Source organism: Oncorhynchus keta, chromosome 30 (genome assembly GCF_023373465.1).
Source record: "Oncorhynchus keta strain PuntledgeMale-10-30-2019 chromosome 30, Oket_V2, whole genome shotgun sequence".
NCBI lineage: Eukaryota > Metazoa > Chordata > Actinopteri > Salmoniformes > Salmonidae > Oncorhynchus > Oncorhynchus keta.
In genome coordinates, this window is record NC_068450.1 from 14,073,589 (window position 1) to 14,092,803 (window position 19,215).

Sequence of the window (19,215 nt, forward strand, 5' to 3'; positions counted from 1 at the left end):
TACTTTTGTCTCAAACAGTGATTTGGCATACACATGCCAGTATGCATACACATGCCAGGATGCATACACATGCCAGTATGCAGACACATGCCAGGATGCATACACATGCCAGTATGCAGACACAAGCCAGGATGCATACACATGCCAGTATACATACACATGCCAGTATGCATACACATGCCAGTATGCATACACATGCCAGGATGCATCCACATGCCAGTATGCATACACATGCCAGTATGCATACACATGCCAGTATGCATACACATGCCAGTATGCATACACATGCCAGTATACATACACATGCCAGTATGCATACACATGCCAGTATGCATACACATGCCAGTATACACATGCCAGTATGCATACACATGCCAGTATGCATACACATGCCAGTATGTATACACATGCCAGTAGTATGCATACACATGCCAGTAGTATGCATACACATGCCAGGATGCATACACATGCCAGTATGCATACACATGCCAGGCATACTGATAACGTGTAATTTCAAGTATGCAACACGTGTCCCTCAAGCATTCAGTTAACATTATCTGTTTGTCTGATGTGCAGTCTGATGCATGTATTAATGTGAACATAGTATTTATGTAAAACATTTTTTACATTTATTTAACTTTATTTAACTAAGCAAGTCAGTTAAGAACAAATTCTTATTTAGAATGACGGCCTACATACAGGGCATTCGGAAAGTATTCAGACCCCTTGGCTTTTTCCACATTTTGTTACTTTACAGCCTTATTCTAAAATGGATTCAATTGTTTCCCCCCTCATCAATCTACACACAACACCCCATAATGACGAAGCAAAAAAAGGTTTTTTAGAAATGCTTGCTAATTTACTCAAAATAAAAAACTGAAATAAATCATTTAAATACAGTTCCAGTCCAAAGTTTGGGCACACCTACTCATTCAATTTTTTCATTTATTTTTTAAAACTATTTTCTACATCGTAGAATAATAGTGAAGACATCAAAACTATGAAATAACACACATGATATCATGTAGTAACCAAAAAAGTTTTAAACAATTCAAAATATATTTTAGATTTGAGATTCTTCAAAGCAGCCACCCTTTGCCTTGATGAATGCTTTGCACATTCTTGGTATTCTCTCAACCAACGCCATGAGGTAGTCACCTGGAATGCATTTCAATTATTAACAGTTGTGCTATGTTAAAAGTTCATTTGTGGAATTGCTTTCCTTCTTAATGCTTTTGAGCCAATCAGTTGTGTTATGACAAGGTAGGGGTGGTATACAGAAGATAGCCCTATTTGGTAAAAGACCAAGTTCATATTATGGCAAGAACAGCTCAAATAAGCAAAGAGAAACGACAGTCCATCACTACTTTAAGACATGGAGGTCAGTCAATATGGAACATTTCAAGAACTTCGAAAGTTTATTCAAGTGCAATCGCAAAAACCATCAAGAGCTATGATGAAACTGGCTCTCATGAGGACCGCCACAGGAAAGGAAGACTCATAGTCACCTCTGCTGCAGAGGATAACTTCATTAGAGTTGCCAGCCTCAGATTGCAGGTCAAATAAATGCTTCACGGAGCTCAAGTAACAGACATCTCAACATCAACTACTCAGAGGAGACGGCGTGAATCAGGTCTTCATGGTTGAATTGCTGCACAAAAAAAAACACTACTAAAGGACACCAATAAAAAGAAGAGACTTGCTTGGGCCAAGAAACACGAGCAACAGACATTAGACTGGTGGAAATCTGTTCTTTGGTCTGATTTTTGTTTCCAACTGACGTGTCTTTGTGAGACGCAGGGCAGGTGGATGGATGATCTCCCCATGTGTGGTTCCCACCTTGAAGCATGGAGGAGATGGTGTGGGGGTACTTTGCTGGTGACACTGTCAGTGATTTATTTAGAATTCAAGGCACGATACGCCATCACATCTGGTTTGTGCTTAGTGGGACTATAATGTTTTTTTCGACAGGACAATGACCCATCCCCCCTCCAGGCTGTGTAAGGACTATTTGACCAAGAAGGAGAGTGATGGAGTGGTGGATCTGATGACCTGGACTCCACAATCACCTGATCTCAACCCAATTGAGAAGGTTATGGATGAGTTGGACCACGGAGTGAAGGAAAAGCAGCCAACAAGTGCTCAGCATATGTGGGAACTCTTTCAAGACTGTTGAAAATCATTCCAGGAGAAGAGGGTTGAGAGAATTCCAAGAGTGTGCAAAGCTGGCCTCAAGGCTAAGGGTGGCTACTTTGAAGAATCTCAAATATAAAATATATTTTGAATTGTTTTACACTTTTTTGGTTACTACTCGATTCCCAAAATGTGCAAACGTTTAAAAAAAAGTGTTTTAGATTTGTCATTATGGGTATTGTGTGTAGATTGATGAGGGAAACAATGATTTAACCCATTTTAGAATAAGGCTGTGGAACGAGGGAAGGGGTCTGAACACTTTCCGAATGCAGTGTACGTGTCGATCTAAACATTATGTGTATGTGTGTGTCTCAGACAGATGGGATCATGAAGGATACTCTCTGGCTGGGCTCCATGACTGCAGACAATCAGAGGGGCACACACAGGGACATACGCAGGGATCAACACAGGGACATACGCAGGGATCAACACAGGGACATATGCAGGGATCAACACAGGGACATACGCAGGGATCAACACAGGGACATACGCAGGGATCAACACAGGGATCAACACAGGGATCAACACAGGGACATACGCAGGGATCAACACAGGGACATATGCAGGGATCAACACAGGGACATATGCAGGGATCAACACAGGGACATACGCAGGGATCAACACAGGGACATACGCAGGGATCAACACAGGGACATATGCAGGGATCAACACAGGGACATACGCAGGGATCAACACAGGGACATACGCAGGGATCAACACAGGGACATATGCAGGGATCAACACAGGGACATATGCAGGGATCAACACAGGGACATACGCAGGGGATCAACACAGGGACATACGCAGGGATCAACACAGGGACGGACACAGGGATTGGTACAGGGACAGGGCAGGATCAACACAGGGCCAGGGATCAACACAGGGACCACAGGGACACACAGGGCAGGGATCAACACAGGGATACAGGGACAACACAGGACATACGCAGGGCCACACACACAGGGCCAGGGACACAGGGACACAGGGCCAACACAGGGACACAGAAACATACGCAGGGATCACACAGGGAAACATCAACACAGGGACCAGGATCAACACAGGGCCACAGGGATCAACACAGGACATACACAGGGATCAACACAGGGATACAGGGATCACACAGGGCCACACACATAGGAATATACGCAGAGCCACACACACAGGGATACAGGACAACACAGGGACGGACACAGGGATGGATACACAGAGCCACACACACAGGGCCACACACACAGAAACATACGCAGGGATCCACAGGGACACACAGGGCCACACACACAGGGCAACACAGGGACACACAGGGCCACACACACAGAAACATACGCAGGGCAACACAGGGACACAGAGCCACACACACAGGGAAACAAACGCAGGGAGCCAGGGACACACAGATCAACACAGGGACACACAGGGCCACAGGGACACACAGGGAAACATACGCAGGGATCAACACAGGGACACACACAGGGCACACACACAGAAACATACGCAGGGCCACACACACAGGGATCCACAGGGACACACACAGAAACATACGCAGGGAGCCAGGGACACACAGGGATCAACACAGGGACACAGGGATCAACACACACACAGGGCCACAGGGACACACAGGGAAACATACAGGGATCAACACAGGGAGCCACACACACAGGGAGCCAGGGATCAACACAGGGCCACAGGGATCAACACAGGGCCGCAGGGATCACACACAGAAACATCAACACAGGGCCACACACACAGGGCCACACACAACAGAAACATACGCAGGGATCAACACACACAGGGAAACATACGCAGGGAGCCACACACACAGGGGGCCACACACACACAGGGCCACACACACAGGGCCACACACACAGAAACATACGCAGGGCCACACACACAGGGCCACACACACAGGGCCACACACACAGAAACATACGCAGGGCCACACACACAGAAACAGGGCCACACACACAGAAACATACACAGGGCCACACACACAGGGCCACACACACAGGAACATACGCAGAGCCACACACACATACACAAACAGGGACACACAGGAACATACACAGAGCCACACACACAGGGCCACACACACAGAAACATACGCAGAGCCACACACACAGGGCCACACACACAGGAACATACGCAGAGCCACACACACATGGCCACACACACAGAAACATACGCAGAGCCACACACACATGGCCACACACACAGAAACATACGCAGAGCCACACACACAGGGCCACACACACAGAAACATACGCAGGGCCACACACACAGGGCCACACACACAGAAACATACGCAGAGCCACACACACAGGGCCACACACACAGGGCCACACACACAGAGCCACACACACAGAAACATACGCAGGGCCACACACACAGGAACATACGCAGGGCCACACACATTTGGCTGTGTTCCGGGGGATACCGATGAATATATCATATGTGTCTGTTGCCATGGACACTGTTTTCATGTGCCTTATTTTAGACCTCCTTCGCTTTACTTTACCTGAGTGTGTTTGATTCATAGGGTTAGTGTGTGTGTGTGTGTGTGTGTGTGTGTGTGTGTGTGTGTGTGTGTGTGTGTGTGTGTGTGTGTGTGTGTGTGTGTGTGTGTGTGTGTGTGTGTGTGTGTGTGTGCGTGCGTGCGTGCGTGCGTGTGTTTGATTCATAGGGTTAGCATATGTGTGTGGGTTAACGTGTTTCTGTTAACATGCCTCAGACAGACGGACGGGGTCATTTAGTGTATTACCACATTCTCTCTGGCTGGGCCCTGACCCCCCCCCCACACACACACACTCACACACACACATATGCTAACCCTATGTCACATCACACACACACACATCACACACACACACACACACACACACACACACACACACACACACACACACACACACACACACACACACACACACACACACACACATGCTAACCCTATGAATCAAACACACACAAACACAAATACACACACACACGCACGCACACGCATGCACACGCACACACACACACACACACACACACACACTTATGCTAACCCTATGAATCAAACACACACACACACAAATACACACACACACACATATGCTAACCCTATGAATCAAACAAAAACACACACACACGCACACAGTTTGTCCTGCATCCCAGCCTTGAGGTGATGTGAATGGGAGTCACATTGGCTTAATGGCCCTCGTCACCCACACCCACGATCTCTGCAACAATTTCAAAGTGTTTACTGAGTTACTGTTCATATATGGAAATAAGTCTATTGAAATAAATTTGTTAGGTCCTAATCTATGGATTTCACATGACTGGGCAGGGGCTTAGCCATGGGTGGGCCTTAGGAGGTCAAAGGCCCACCCACTTGGCCATCAGGCCCATGAGCCAGGCCCAGCCAATCAGAATGAGTTTTTCACAACAAAAGGGCTTTAATTACAGACAGAAATACTCCTCAGCAACAAATCCGTAAATCCCTCCGATGATGCCTCAGGTGAAGAAACTGGATGTGGAGGTCCTGGGCTGGAGTGGTCACACATGGCTTGTGTACTGCCAAATTCTCTAAAACAATGTTGTAGGAAGCTTATGGTAGAGAAATGACCATTCAGTTTTTTGGCAGCAGCTCTGGTGGACATTCCTGCAGTCAGCATGCCAATTGCATGCTTCCTCAAAGCTTGAGACATTTGAGACATCTGTAGCATTGTGTTGCATGACAAATCTGCACATTTTAGAGTGGTCTCTTATTGTCCACAGCACAAGATGCACCTGTGTGATTATTGTGCTGTTTAATCAGCTTATTGATATGCCACACCTGTGAGGTGGATGATTTGCTCATTAACTTGTTAGGACTAGGGTCCTTTTTTCTCATTTTCCGCCTGACTGAAGTGCCCAAAGTAAACTGCCCGTTTCCCAGGCCCTGAAGCCAGAATATGCATATAATGGGTACCATTGGAAAGAAAACACTTTGAAGTTTGTAGAAATGTTAAAATAATGTAGGAGACTATAACACAATAGATATGGTAGGAGAAAATCCAAAGATAAAGCAACTAGAATTATTTTGGGGGCGAGGATTACTCATCGATGGCCCCAACTAAACAGAATTTTTGGGATAAAGAAGAATTTTCGCTAACAAAATGACACTACATGTCATAGCTGGGACCCTTTGGATGACAAATCAGAGGAAGATTTTCAAAAAGTAAGTGAATATTTTATCGCTATTTGTGAATTTATGAAACCTGTGCCGGTAGAAAATTATTTTGATGTGGGACCCCGTCCTCAAACAATCGCATGGCATGTTTTTGCTGTAATAGGTACTGTAAATAGGACAGTGCAGTTAGATGAACAAGAATTTAATCTTTCAACCGATAAAAGACACTTGTATGTACCTAAATGTTGAATATCCATAATTTGTATGATTATTTATTGAATTGCAGGGCCCTCCAGTTTCACCGGAAGTTGTCCCACTAGCATAGGATGTTTTATTTCAGCTCATGAAACATGGGACCAACACTTTACATATTGTGTATATATATTGTTCAGTGTATAATGCATTTTGCATGATAATGTGACCGGTGACAAGTCCAATATCTTGAAAACTTGACTGCTGACATGCAAAACATTTTGGGACTTTATCAACACTGAACTCATGAAAAAAATAAGAGTCTTGGAGTTTCTGTTCAAGAGACAGTGCAGCATAAAGGAAACTTAACAAAATGGTTGTTCAGTGCTAAAGCTCAGTCAAGCCAGGTGTGTAGGCAGAAGGAGGGCTTTTACAGTGACCGGTCATTCTTCAAGCTCTGATGCTGCTGATTAGTCATTAGTAACCTGCCAAACTTGATAACTGTCTGGTATTCAGCATTCTATTGTCCATCTAATCACTCTGGCATTAATGTATATGGGTGGCAGGGTAGCCTAGTGGTTAGAGAGTTGGACTAGTAACTGGAAGGTTGCAAGTTCAAACCCCCGAGCTGACAAGGTACAAATCTGTTGTTCCGCCCCTGAACAGGCAGTTAACCCACTGTTCCTAGGCTGTCATTGAAAATAAGAATTTGTTCATTAACTGACTTGCCTAGTTAAATACAGGTGAAATAGTAAATCTAACCAAACACATGAGCTCATGTTGTGCAACATTTTTATAGGCTATGTAATTGTGTGAGAAACAGAGTTTTGATGGTCTCTATTAAAAAAGAGGATCCCATCAGATTTCTATAGGCTAGGCCACGTATATTAATTTCTCAACTTTCCTAATATTAAGCATATTAAGCACCTTACAAGCACCTTTACAACAGGAGTATAGCCTACCTGGATGGTATGAAAATGAACCACGGGAAAAGCGTCCTTCATTCGCTTTTTAATAGATGACATGTATTTTATTTGTCCCATGCCCCTGTTCCGAGACAGGTGCATGATAATGGTCCATTCTAAATCTAAACTAATTTCACACCTATAATATTGATAATATTCAAAGAGAACATTAAATTAAGAATAGTTTGATGGGTGACAATATAAGCCTATCACCTGTGAATGATGTATTATCACCTGTGAATGATGTATTATCACCTGTGAATGATGTATTATCACCTGTGAATGATGTATTATGAATGATGTATTATCACCTGTGAATGATGTATTATCACCTGTGAATGATGTATTATCACCTGTGAATGTGAATGATGTATTATCACCTGTGAATGATGTATTATCACCTGTGAAAGATGTATTATCACCTGTGAATTATGTATTATCATGAATGATGTATTATCACCTGTGATCATGATGATATTATCACCTGTGAATGATATATTATCACCTGTGAATGATATATTATCACCTGTGAATGATGTATTATCACCTGTGAATTATGTATTATCACCGGTGAATGATGTATTATGTGAATGATGTATTATCACCTGTGATGTATTATCATGATGTATTATCACCGGTGAATGATGTATTATCACCTGTGAATGATGTATTATCACCTGTGAATGATGTATTATCACCTGTGAATGATGTATTATCACCTGTGAATGATGTATTATCACCTGTGAATGATGTATTATCACCTGTGAATGATGTATTATCACCTGTGAAAGATGTATTATCACCTGTGAATGATACCCAGCTAGTGTGCAGTAAGGTAAGAAACAGTGCATACCTTTTATTTGCTACTTTTTCAAATCATAGTTGCACACCTCTTGTAGTCTAGTCCATAGGCCTACATGTTCTGATAAGGTTTGTACCACAACAAAAGTGGCCAAATAATTTCTTAAAATGAAGCACATTAATCCGCTTTACAACCGGTGTAGAGCCTAACTGGCATACGTTGTCACGCCCTGATCTGTTTCATCTGTCCTTGTGCTCGTCTCCACCCCCTCCAGGTGTCGCCCATCTTCCCCATTATCCCCTGTGTATTTATATCTGTGTTTTCTGTCTGTTTGTTGCCAGTTCATCTTGTTTGTTCAAGCTTACCAGCGGTTTGTCTCAGCTCCTGGTTTTCCCTAGTCTCTCTTTTTCTCGTCTTCCTGGTTTTTGACCTTTGCCTTTCCTGACCCTGTACCCGCCCACCTGACCTGACCTGACCCTGAGCCTGCCTGCCATCCTGTACTTACTTACTGACTTTATTGTCCCCTTGGGGAAATTCTGTTGCAGTGTCATGTACACGTTTAAAGTGCCGTTTAAATACAAAACAAAATTGACAATACAACTTTCATAACAGTTACATTCTTTAAAGACTAGCCTGCTGTTCTTACTGAGTTGATAGGAACATTAGCCTGCTGTTCTTACTGAGTTGATAGGAACATTAGCCTGCTGTTCTTACTGAGTTGATAGGAACATTAGCCTGCTGTTCTTACTGAGTTGATAGGAACATTAGCCTGCTGTTCTTCCTGAGTTGATAGGAACATTAGACTGCTGGCCTTACTGAGTTGATAGGAACATTAGCCTGCTGGCCTTACTGAGTTGATAGGAACATTAGACTGCTGTTCTTCCTGAGTTGATAGGAACATTAGACTGCTGGCCTTACTGAGTTGATAGGAACATTAGCCTGCTGGCCTTACTGAGTTGATAGGAACATTAGCCTGCTGGCCTTACTGAGTTGATAGGAACATTAGCCTGCTGGCCTTACTGAGTTGATAGGAACATTAGCCTGCTGTTCTTCCTGAGTTGATAGGAACATTAGACTGCTGGCCTTACTGAGTTGATAGGAACATTAGCCTGCTGGCCTTACTGAGTTGATAGGAACATTAGCCTGCTGTTCTTACTGAGTTGATAGGAACATTAGCCTGCTGTTCTTACTGAGTTGATAGGAACATTAGCCTGCTGGCCTTACTGAGTTGATAGGAACATTAGCCTGCTGGCCTTACTGAGTTGATAGGAACATTAGCCTGCTGTTCTTCCTGAGTTGATAGGAACATTAGACTGCTGGCCTTACTGAGTTGATAGGAACATTAGCCTGCTGGCCTTACTGAGTTGATAGGAACATTAGACTGCTGTTCTTCCTGAGTTGATAGGAACATTAGACTGCTGTTCTTACTGAGTTGATAGGAACATTAGCCTGCTGTTCTTACTGAGTTGATAGGAACATTAGCCTGCTGTTCTTCCTGAGTTGATAGGAACATTACCCTGCTGGCCTTACTGAGTTGATAGGAACATTAGCCTGCTGGCCTTACTGAGTTGATAGGAACATTAGCCTGCTGTTCTTCCTGAGTTGATAGGAACATTAGACTGCTGGCCTTACTGAGTTGATAGGAACATTAGCCTGCTGGCCTTACTGAGTTGATAGGAACATTAGCCTGCTGTTCTTCCTGAGTTGATAGGAACATTAGACTGCTGGCCTTACTGAGTTGATAGGAACATTAGCCTGCTGGCCTTACTGAGTTGATAGGAACATTAGCCTGCTGTTCTTACTGAGTTGATAGGAACATTAGCCTGCTGTTCTTACTGAGTTGATAGGAACATTAGCCTGCTGTTCTTACTGAGTTGATAGGAACATTAGCCTGCTGTTCTTACTGAGTTGATAGGAACATTAGCCTGCTGGCCTTACTGAGTTGATAGGAACATTAGCCTGCTGGTCTTACTGAGTTGATAGGAACATTAGCCTGCTGTTCTTCCTGAGTTGATAGGAACATTAGCCTGCTGTTCTTACTGAGTTGATAGGAACATTAGCCTGCTGTTCTTACTGAGTTGATAGGAACATTAGCCTGCTGGCCTTACTGAGTTGATAGGAACATTAGCCTGCTGTTCTTACTGAGTTGATAGGAACATTAGCCTGCTGTTCTTACTGAGTTGATAGGAACATTAGCCTGCTGGCCTTACTGAGTTGATAGGAACATTAGCCTGCTGGCCTTACTGAGTTGATAGGAACATTAGCCTGCTGGCCTTACTGAGTTGATAGGAACATTAGCCTGCTGTTCTTACTGAGTTGATAGGAACATTAGCCTGCTGTTCTTACTGAGTTGATAGGAACATTAGCCTGCTGTTCTTCCTGAGTTGATAGGAACATTAGCCTGCTGTTCTTACTGAGTTGATAGGAACATTAGCCTGCTGTTCTTCCTGAGTTGATAGGAACATTAGCCTGCTGTTCTTCCTGAGTTGATAGGAACATTAGCCTGCTGTTCTTACTGAGTTGATAGGAACATTAGCCTGCTGTTCTTACTGAGTTGATAGGAACATTAGCCTGCTGTTCTTACTGAGTTGATAGGAACATTAGCCTGCTGTTCTTACTGAGTTGATAGGAACATTAGCCTGCTGTTCTTACTGAGTTGATAGGAACATTAGCCTGCTGGCCTTACTGAGTTGATAGGAACATTAGCCTGCTGTTCTTACTGAGTTGATAGGAACATTAGCCTGCTGTTCTTACTGAGTTGATAGGAACATTAGCCTGCTGTTCTTCCTGAGTTGATAGGAACATTAGCCTGCTGTTCTTACTGAGTTGATAGGAACATTAGCCTGCTGTTCTTACTGAGTTGATAGGAACATTAGCCTGCTGTTCTTACTGAGTTGATAGGAACATTAGCCTGCTGTTCTTACTGAGTTGATAGGAACATTAGCCTGCTGTTCTTCCTGAGTTGATAGGAACATTAGCCTGCTGTTCTTACTGAGTTGATAGGAACATTAGCCTGCTGTTCTTACTGAGTTGATAGGAACATTAGCCTGCTGTTCTTACTGAGTTGATAGGAACATTAGCCTGCTGTTCTTACTGAGTTGATAGGAACATTAGCCTGCTGTTCTTACTGAGTTGATAGGAACATTAGCCTGCTGTTCTTACTGAGTTGATAGGAACATTAGCCTGCTGTTCTTACTGAGTTGATAGGAACATTAGCCTGCTGTTCTTACTGAGTTGATAGGAACATTAGCCTGCTGTTCTTACTGAGTTGATAGGAACATTAGCCTGCTGTTCTTACTGAGTTGATAGGAACATTAGCCTGCTGTTCTTACTGAGTTGATAGGAACATTAGCCTGCTGTTCTTACTGAGTTGATAGGAACATTAGCCTGCTGTTCTTACTGAGTTGATAGGAACATTAGCCTGCTGTTCTTACTGAGTTGATAGGAACATTAGCCTGCTGTTCTTACTGAGTTGATAGGAACATTAGCCTGCTGTTCTTACTGAGTTGATAGGAACATTAGCCTGCTGGCCTTACTGAGTTGATAGGAACATTAGCCTGCTGTTCTTACTGAGTTGATAGGAACATTAGCCTGCTGTTCTTACTGAGTTGATAGGAACATTAGCCTGCTGGCCTTACTGAGTTGATAGGAACATTAGCCTGCTGTTCTTCCTGAGTTGATAGGAACATTAGCCTGCTGTTCTTCCTGAGTTGATAGGAACATTAGACTGCTGGCCTTACTGAGTTGATAGGAACATTAGCCTGCTGTTCTTACTGAGTTGATAGGAACATTAGCCTGCTGTTCTTACTGAGTTGATAGGAACATTAGCCTGCTGTTCTTCCTGAGTTGATAGGAACATTAGCCTGCTGGCCTTACTGAGTTGATAGGAACATTACCCTGCTGTTCTTACTGAGTTGATAGGAACATTAGCCTGCTGTTCTTACTGAGTTGATAGGAACATTAGCCTGCTGTTCTTCCTGAGTTGATAGGAACATTAGCCTGCTGTTCTTACTGAGTTGATAGGAACATTAGCCTGCTGTTCTTACTGAGTTGATAGGAACATTAGCCTGCTGGCCTTACTGAGTTGATAGGAACATTACCCTGCTGTTCTTACTGAGTTGATAGGAACATTAGCCTGCTGTTCTTACTGAGTTGATAGGAACATTAGCCTGCTGTTCTTCCTGAGTTGATAGGAACATTAGCCTGCTGTTCTTACTGAGTTGATAGGAACATTAGCCTGCTGTTCTTACTGAGTTGATAGGAACATTAGCCTGCTGTTCTTACTGAGTTGATAGGAACATTAGCCTGCTGTTCTTACTGAGTTGATAGGAACATTAGCCTGCTGTTCTTACTGAGTTGATAGGAACATTAGCCTGCTGGCCTTACTGAGTTGATAGGAACATTACCCTGCTGTTCTTACTGAGTTGATAGGAACATTAGCCTGCTGTTCTTACTGAGTTGATAGGAACATTAGCCTGCTGTTCTTACTGAGTTGATAGGAACATTAGCCTGCTGTTCTTACTGAGTTGATAGGAACATTAGCCTGCTGGCCTTACTGAGTTGATAGGAACATTAGCCTGCTGTTCTTACTGAGTTGATAGGAACATTAGCCTGCTGTTCTTACTGAGTTGATAGGAACATTAGCCTGCTGTTCTTACTGAGTTGATAGGAACATTAGCCTGCTGTTCTTACTGAGTTGATAGGAACATTAGCCTGCTGTTCTTACTGAGTTGATAGGAACATTAGCCTGCTGTTCTTACTGAGTTGATAGGAACATTAGCCTGCTGTTCTTACTGAGTTGATAGGAACATTAGCCTGCTGTTCTTACTGAGTTGATAGGAACATTAGCCTGCTGTTCTTCCTGAGTTGATAGGAACATTAGCCTGCTGTTCTTACTGAGTTGATAGGAACATTAGCCTGCTGTTCTTACTGAGTTGATAGGAACATTAGCCTGCTGTTCTTACTGAGTTGATAGGAACATTAGCCTGCTGTTCTTACTGAGTTGATAGGAACATTAGCCTGCTGTTCTTACTGAGTTGATAGGAACATTAGCCTGCTGTTCTTACTGAGTTGATAGGAACATTAGCCTGCTGTTCTTACTGAGTTGATAGGAACATTAGCCTGCTGGCCTTACTGAGTTGATAGGAACATTAGCCTGCTGGCCTTACTGAGTTGATAGGAACATTAGCCTGCTGTTCTTACTGAGTTGATAGGAACATTAGCCTGCTGTTCTTACTGAGTTGATAGGAACATTAGCCTGCTGGCCTTACTGAGTTGATAGGAACATTAGCCTGCTGTTCTTACTGAGTTGATAGGAACATTAGCCTGCTGGCCTTACTGAGTTGATAGGAACATTAGCCTGCTGTTCTTACTGAGTTGATAGGAACATTAGCCTGCTGTTCTTACTGAGTTGATAGGAACATTAGCCTGCTGTTCTTACTGAGTTGATAGGAACATTAGCCTGCTGTTCTTACTGAGTTGATAGGAACATTAGCCTGCTGGCCTTACTGAGTTGATAGGAACATTAGCCTGCTGTTCTTACTGAGTTGATAGGAACATTAGCCTGCTGGCCTTACTGAGTTGATAGGAACATTAGCCTGCTGTTCTTACTGAGTTGATAGGAACATTAGCCTGCTGGCCTTACTGAGTTGATAGGAACATTAGCCTGCTGGCCTTACTGAGTTGATAGGAACATTAGCCTGCTGTTCTTACTGAGTTGATAGGAACATTAGCCTGCTGGCCTTACTGAGTTGATAGGAACATTAGCCTGCTGTTCTTACTGAGTTGATAGGAACATTAGCCTGCTGGCCTTACTGAGTTGATAGGAACATTAGCCTGCTGGCCTTACTGAGTTGATAGGAACATTAGCCTGCTGGCCTTACTGAGTTGATAGGAACATTAGCCTGCTGGCCTTACTGAGTTGATAGGAACATTAGCCTGCTGTTCTTACTGAGTTGATAGGAACATTAGCCTGCTGTTCTTACTGAGTTGATAGGAACATTAGCCTGCTGTTCTTACTGAGTTGATAGGAACATTAGCCTGCTGTTCTTACTGAGTTGATAGGAACATTAGCCTGCTGTTCTTCCTGAGTTGATAGGAACATTAGCCTGCTGTTCTTCCTGAGTTTAGGAACTTAGCCTGCTGTTCTTACTGAGTTGATAGGAACATTAGCCTGCTGGCCTTACTGAGTTGATAGGAACATTAGCCTGCTGTTCTTACTGAGTTGATAGGAACATTAGCCTGCTGTTCTTACTGAGTTGATAGGAACATTAGCCTGCTGTTCTTACTGAGTTAGTTGATAGGAACATTAACCTGCTGGCCTTACTGAGTTGATAGGAACATTAGCCTGCTGTTCTTACTGAGTTAGTTGATAGGAACATTAGCCTGCTGTTCTTACTGAGTTAGTTGATAGGAACATTAGCCTGCTGTTCTTACTGAGTTGATAGGAACATTAGCCGAGCTATTTAGGAGGGATATCACACCTAGCACAAATGATTGTCTAGTTCTGTTTTACCTGCTGAGGGGTGCCCTATACCTGCACCCAGAGAGGAGTACCTTGACCTTTACTCGGGTTTATCGACCCCTGCCTGCCTTGACCTGTTGTTTTCCTGCTCTTGTGGTTAGAATAAACATTGTTACTTCACACAGTCTGCACTTGGTTCTTACCTTGATTCATGATATAAAAAGGCAGCGCTTAAGTTTCAGGTTTGGGGAAGATCGTTTTCACAAAAATGCACCTTTTATAATAAAGAATTATGTGCATAATCGTATTTACGGTGACTTTTGAGAACAGTGTTTTCCCGCTAATTGATTGCATCTTGGAACATTCGTGCTTATAGCCTACTGTTGTGTTCCCATTGCTGTGCTTATAATGTGAAGAAATAGCAGAATAGTTAAGCTAAATGTTCTGGTCTGTTGCATCAGCCTCGTTGCTTTTAAATGTTTTTGTTGATGCAAGTGGTTGTATTAAACTGTCCCAGTTTATTTTTTGAATATTTATTTATTGCACAGAAGGACAAGTTGACCAATAGAATAGGTCAACGTTTGTACTATGGGGATAGTAGTTTGACATATGCTAGCGCTTCTGCTGTCATTAGGCCTACTTATCTTATTGGCTGATGGAAAGTGCTTCTGCTGTCATTAGGCCTACTCATCTTATTGGCTGATGGAAAGTGCTTCTGCTGTCATTAGGCCTACTTATCTTATTGGCTGATGGAAAGTGCTTCTGCTGTCATTAGGCCTACTTATCTTATTGGCTGATGGAAAGTAAATGTGGACAGTTCTTCTAACTTCTTCAATATGCGCCTCAGAATTCGATAAGAGGGATGTGATCAGTGGCGGTCCTGACGTGTTTGTCTTCACTTGTAGCCTGTGAGAAGGACTGATCACGTGACGCCATTGGCTAATAAGAATTGAGATATCTGAGAGAGCCATGTGAGTGAGAGGTGCTTTGGAGCACAGCAGCCAGGAGAAGGGAATTATAATGATTATATTCAGCCCAAGGGCACAATGGCCACTTTGGCCACAAAAGCCATTCATTTTTAAGGGGGAATTATGGCCCCACAAAGTGGATGCTGCCAGGGAGTTCGAGGCCTGTTTTGAAAATGATCAAGTGCTTGTCAAATTGTGAATGAGAGACTGATGAAGTGTGTGCAGCCTGCACAATAAACTACTTAGAGCTCATGCCTTTCACAAAACTTTGTTTCAAATCATCATTAGAGTAGCATCATGCAGCCTTAGAATGTAGAAAAAAATCAAAACATACAGGCCAACGTTTCGTATCACAACTAAAGTTACATAAATAACTCTAAATGAAGCATATAGGAGGACCTGTTACTTTGTTAACTGCTCAACAAGGAACGCCGCATGTGAACACTCCCTCAAATCATTTGGAGAAAATATCCTTTCTATTTTATTCACCTGTGTTCAATTGTATTCTTCATACTATAATATTATTGCCATGGTATTCTAAGCAAATCGTGTCTGCTAAATGAACTAGTGTAGCCCTCAGCCATATGGCAAAGCCATATCAGGGCTGAACATAAGTACAATTTCTTCTGAAATAGACTATATTTTCTTTAGACCTGTCTAAAATATGATGGTGCATCAGTGGCTTGTAGGATATGCGTGGAAGTCAGCTGCCAAGCGTGTTTATGTTAATTAACGGTAAACTGCCATGAGACCGGCAGTTATTTGCTTGACAATCACCAGCTGACGGAGTTTAATGACCGCCACAGCCCTAGGCAGAAGTCAGCTCATCTGACAACAGGCCTGTAATCAACTATCAGATTAGTTTGTAGGAGAAAGCTAGAACAGAGAAGAACCAGATATATAGATAGTGAGTTAGAGGAGACTGTAGTGTGAGGAGTAGAGGTAGAGATAGTCAGTGAGTTAGGAGACTGTAGTGTGAGGGGTAGAGGTAGAGATAGTCAGTGAGTTAGGAGACTGTAGTGTGAGGGGTAGAGGTAGAGATAGTCAGTGAGTTAGGAGACTGTAGTGTGAGGGGTAGAGGTAGAGATAGTCAGTGAGTTAGGAGACTGTAGTGTGAGGGGTAGAGGTAGAGATAGTCAGTGAGTTAGGAGACTGTAGTGTGAGGGGTAGAGGTAGAGATAGTGAGTTGGAGGAGACTGTAGAGTGAGGAGTAGAGGTAGAGATAGTCAGTGAGTTAGGAGACTGTAGTGTGAGGAGTAGAGGTAGAGATAGTCAGTATGTAGGAGAATGTAGTGTGAGGGGTAGAGGTAGAGATAGTCAGTGAGTTAGGAGACTGTAGTGTGAGGGGTAGAGGTAGAGATAGTCAGTATGTAGGAGAATGTAGTGTGAGGAGTAGAGGTAGAGATAGTGAGTTAGAGGAGACTGTATGTAGTGTGAGGAGTAGAGGTAGAGATAGTGAGTTAGAGGAGACTGTGTGTAGTGTGAGGGGTAGAGGTAGAGATAGTCAGTATGTAGGAGAATGTAGTGTGAGGGGTAGAGGTAGAGATAGTCAGTATGTAGGAGAATGTAGTGTGAGGGGTAGAGGTAGAGATAGTCAGTGAGGTAGGAGAGTGTAGTGTGAGGGGTAGAGGTAGAGATAGTGAGTTAGAGGAGACTAGAGTGAGGAGTAGAGGTAGAGATAGTCAGTGAGTTAGGAGACTGTAGTGTGAGGAGTAGAGGTAGAGATAGTCAGTATGTATGAGAATGTAGTGTGAGGGGTAGAGGTAGAGATAGTCAGTATGTAGGAGAATGTAGTGTGAGAGGTAGAGGTAGAGATAGTCAATGAGGTAGGAGAATGTAGTGTGAGGGGTAGAGGTAGAGAGAGTCAGTATGTAGGAGAATGTAGTGTGAGAGGTAGAGGTAGAGATAGTCAATGAGGTAGGAGAATGTAGTGTGAGGGGTAGAGGTAGAGAGAGTCAGTATGTAGGAGAATGTAGTGTGAGAGGTAGAGGTAGAGATAGTCAATGAGGTAGGAGAATGTAGTGTGAGGGGTAGAGGTAGAGATAGTCAGTATGTATGAGAATGTAGTGTGAGGAGTAGAGGTAGAGATAGTCAGTATGTATGAGAATGTAGTGTGAGGAGTAGAGGTAGAGATAGTCAGTATGTATGAGAATGTAGTGTGAGGAGTAGAGGTAGAGAGAGTCAGTATGTAGGAGAATGTAGTGTGAGAGGTAGAGGTAGAGATAGTCAATGAGGTAGGAGAATGTAGTGTGAGGGGTAGAGGTAGAGATAGTCAGTATGTAGGAGAATGTAGTGTGAGGGGAGGTAGTCAGTATGTAGGAGAGATAGTCAGTCAATGAGGTAGGAGAATGTAGTGTGAGGGTAGAGGTAGAGATAGTCAGTATGTAGGAGAATGTAGTGTGAGGGGTAGAGGTAGAGATAGTCAGTATGTAGGAGAATGTAGTGTGAGGGGTAGAGTTAGAGATAGTCAGTGAGGTAGGAGAGTGTAGAGTCTGAGGGGTAGAGGTAGAGATAGTCAGTATGTAGGAGAATGTAGTGTGAGGGGTAGAGGTAGAGATAGTCAGTGAGGTAGGAGAGTGTAGAGTCTGAGGGGTAGAGGTAGAGATAGTCAGTAGGTAGGAGAGTGTAGAGTCTGAGGGGTAGAGGTAGAGATAGTCAGTATGTAGGAGAGTGTAGAGTCTGAGGGGTAGAGGTAGAGGTAGTCAGTGAGGTAGGAGAATGTAGTGTGAGGGGTAGAGGTAGTCAGTGAGGTAGGAGAATGTAGTGTGAGGAGTAGAGGTAGAGATAGTCAGTATGTAGGAGAATGTAGTGTGAGGGGTAGAGTTAGAGATAGTCAGTGAGGTAGGAGAGTGTAGTGTGAGGGGTAGAGGTAGAGATAGTCAGTGTGGTTGTATAGAGGTTAGCTGGTTACCCTCCCACTGTCTGATCCCTGTGGTTGTATAGAGGTTAGCTGGTTACCCTCCCACTGTCTGATCTCTGTGGTTGTATAGAGGTTAGCTGGTTACCCTCCCACTGTCTGATCTCTGTGGTTGTATAGAGGTTAGCTGGTTACCCTCCCACTGTCTGATCTCTGTGGTTGTATAGAGGTTAGCTGGTTACCCTCCCACTGTCTGATCTCTGTGGTTGTATAGAGGTTAGCTGGTTACCCTCCCACTGTCTGATCTCTGTGGTTGTATAGAGGTTAGCTGGTTACCCTCCCACTGTCTGATCTCTGTGGTTGTATAGAGGTTAGCTGGTTACCCTCCCACTGTCTGATCTCTGTGGTTGTATAGAGGTTAGCTGGTTACCCTCCCACTGTCTGATCCCTGTGGTTGTATAGAGGTTAGCTGGTTACCCTCCCACTGTCTGATCTCTGTGGTTGTATAGAGGTTAGCTGGTTACTATCCCACTGTCTGATCCCTGTGGTTGTATAGAGGTTAGCTGGTTACTATCCCACTGTCTGATCTCTGTGGTTGTATAGAGGTTAGCTGGTTACTATCCCACTG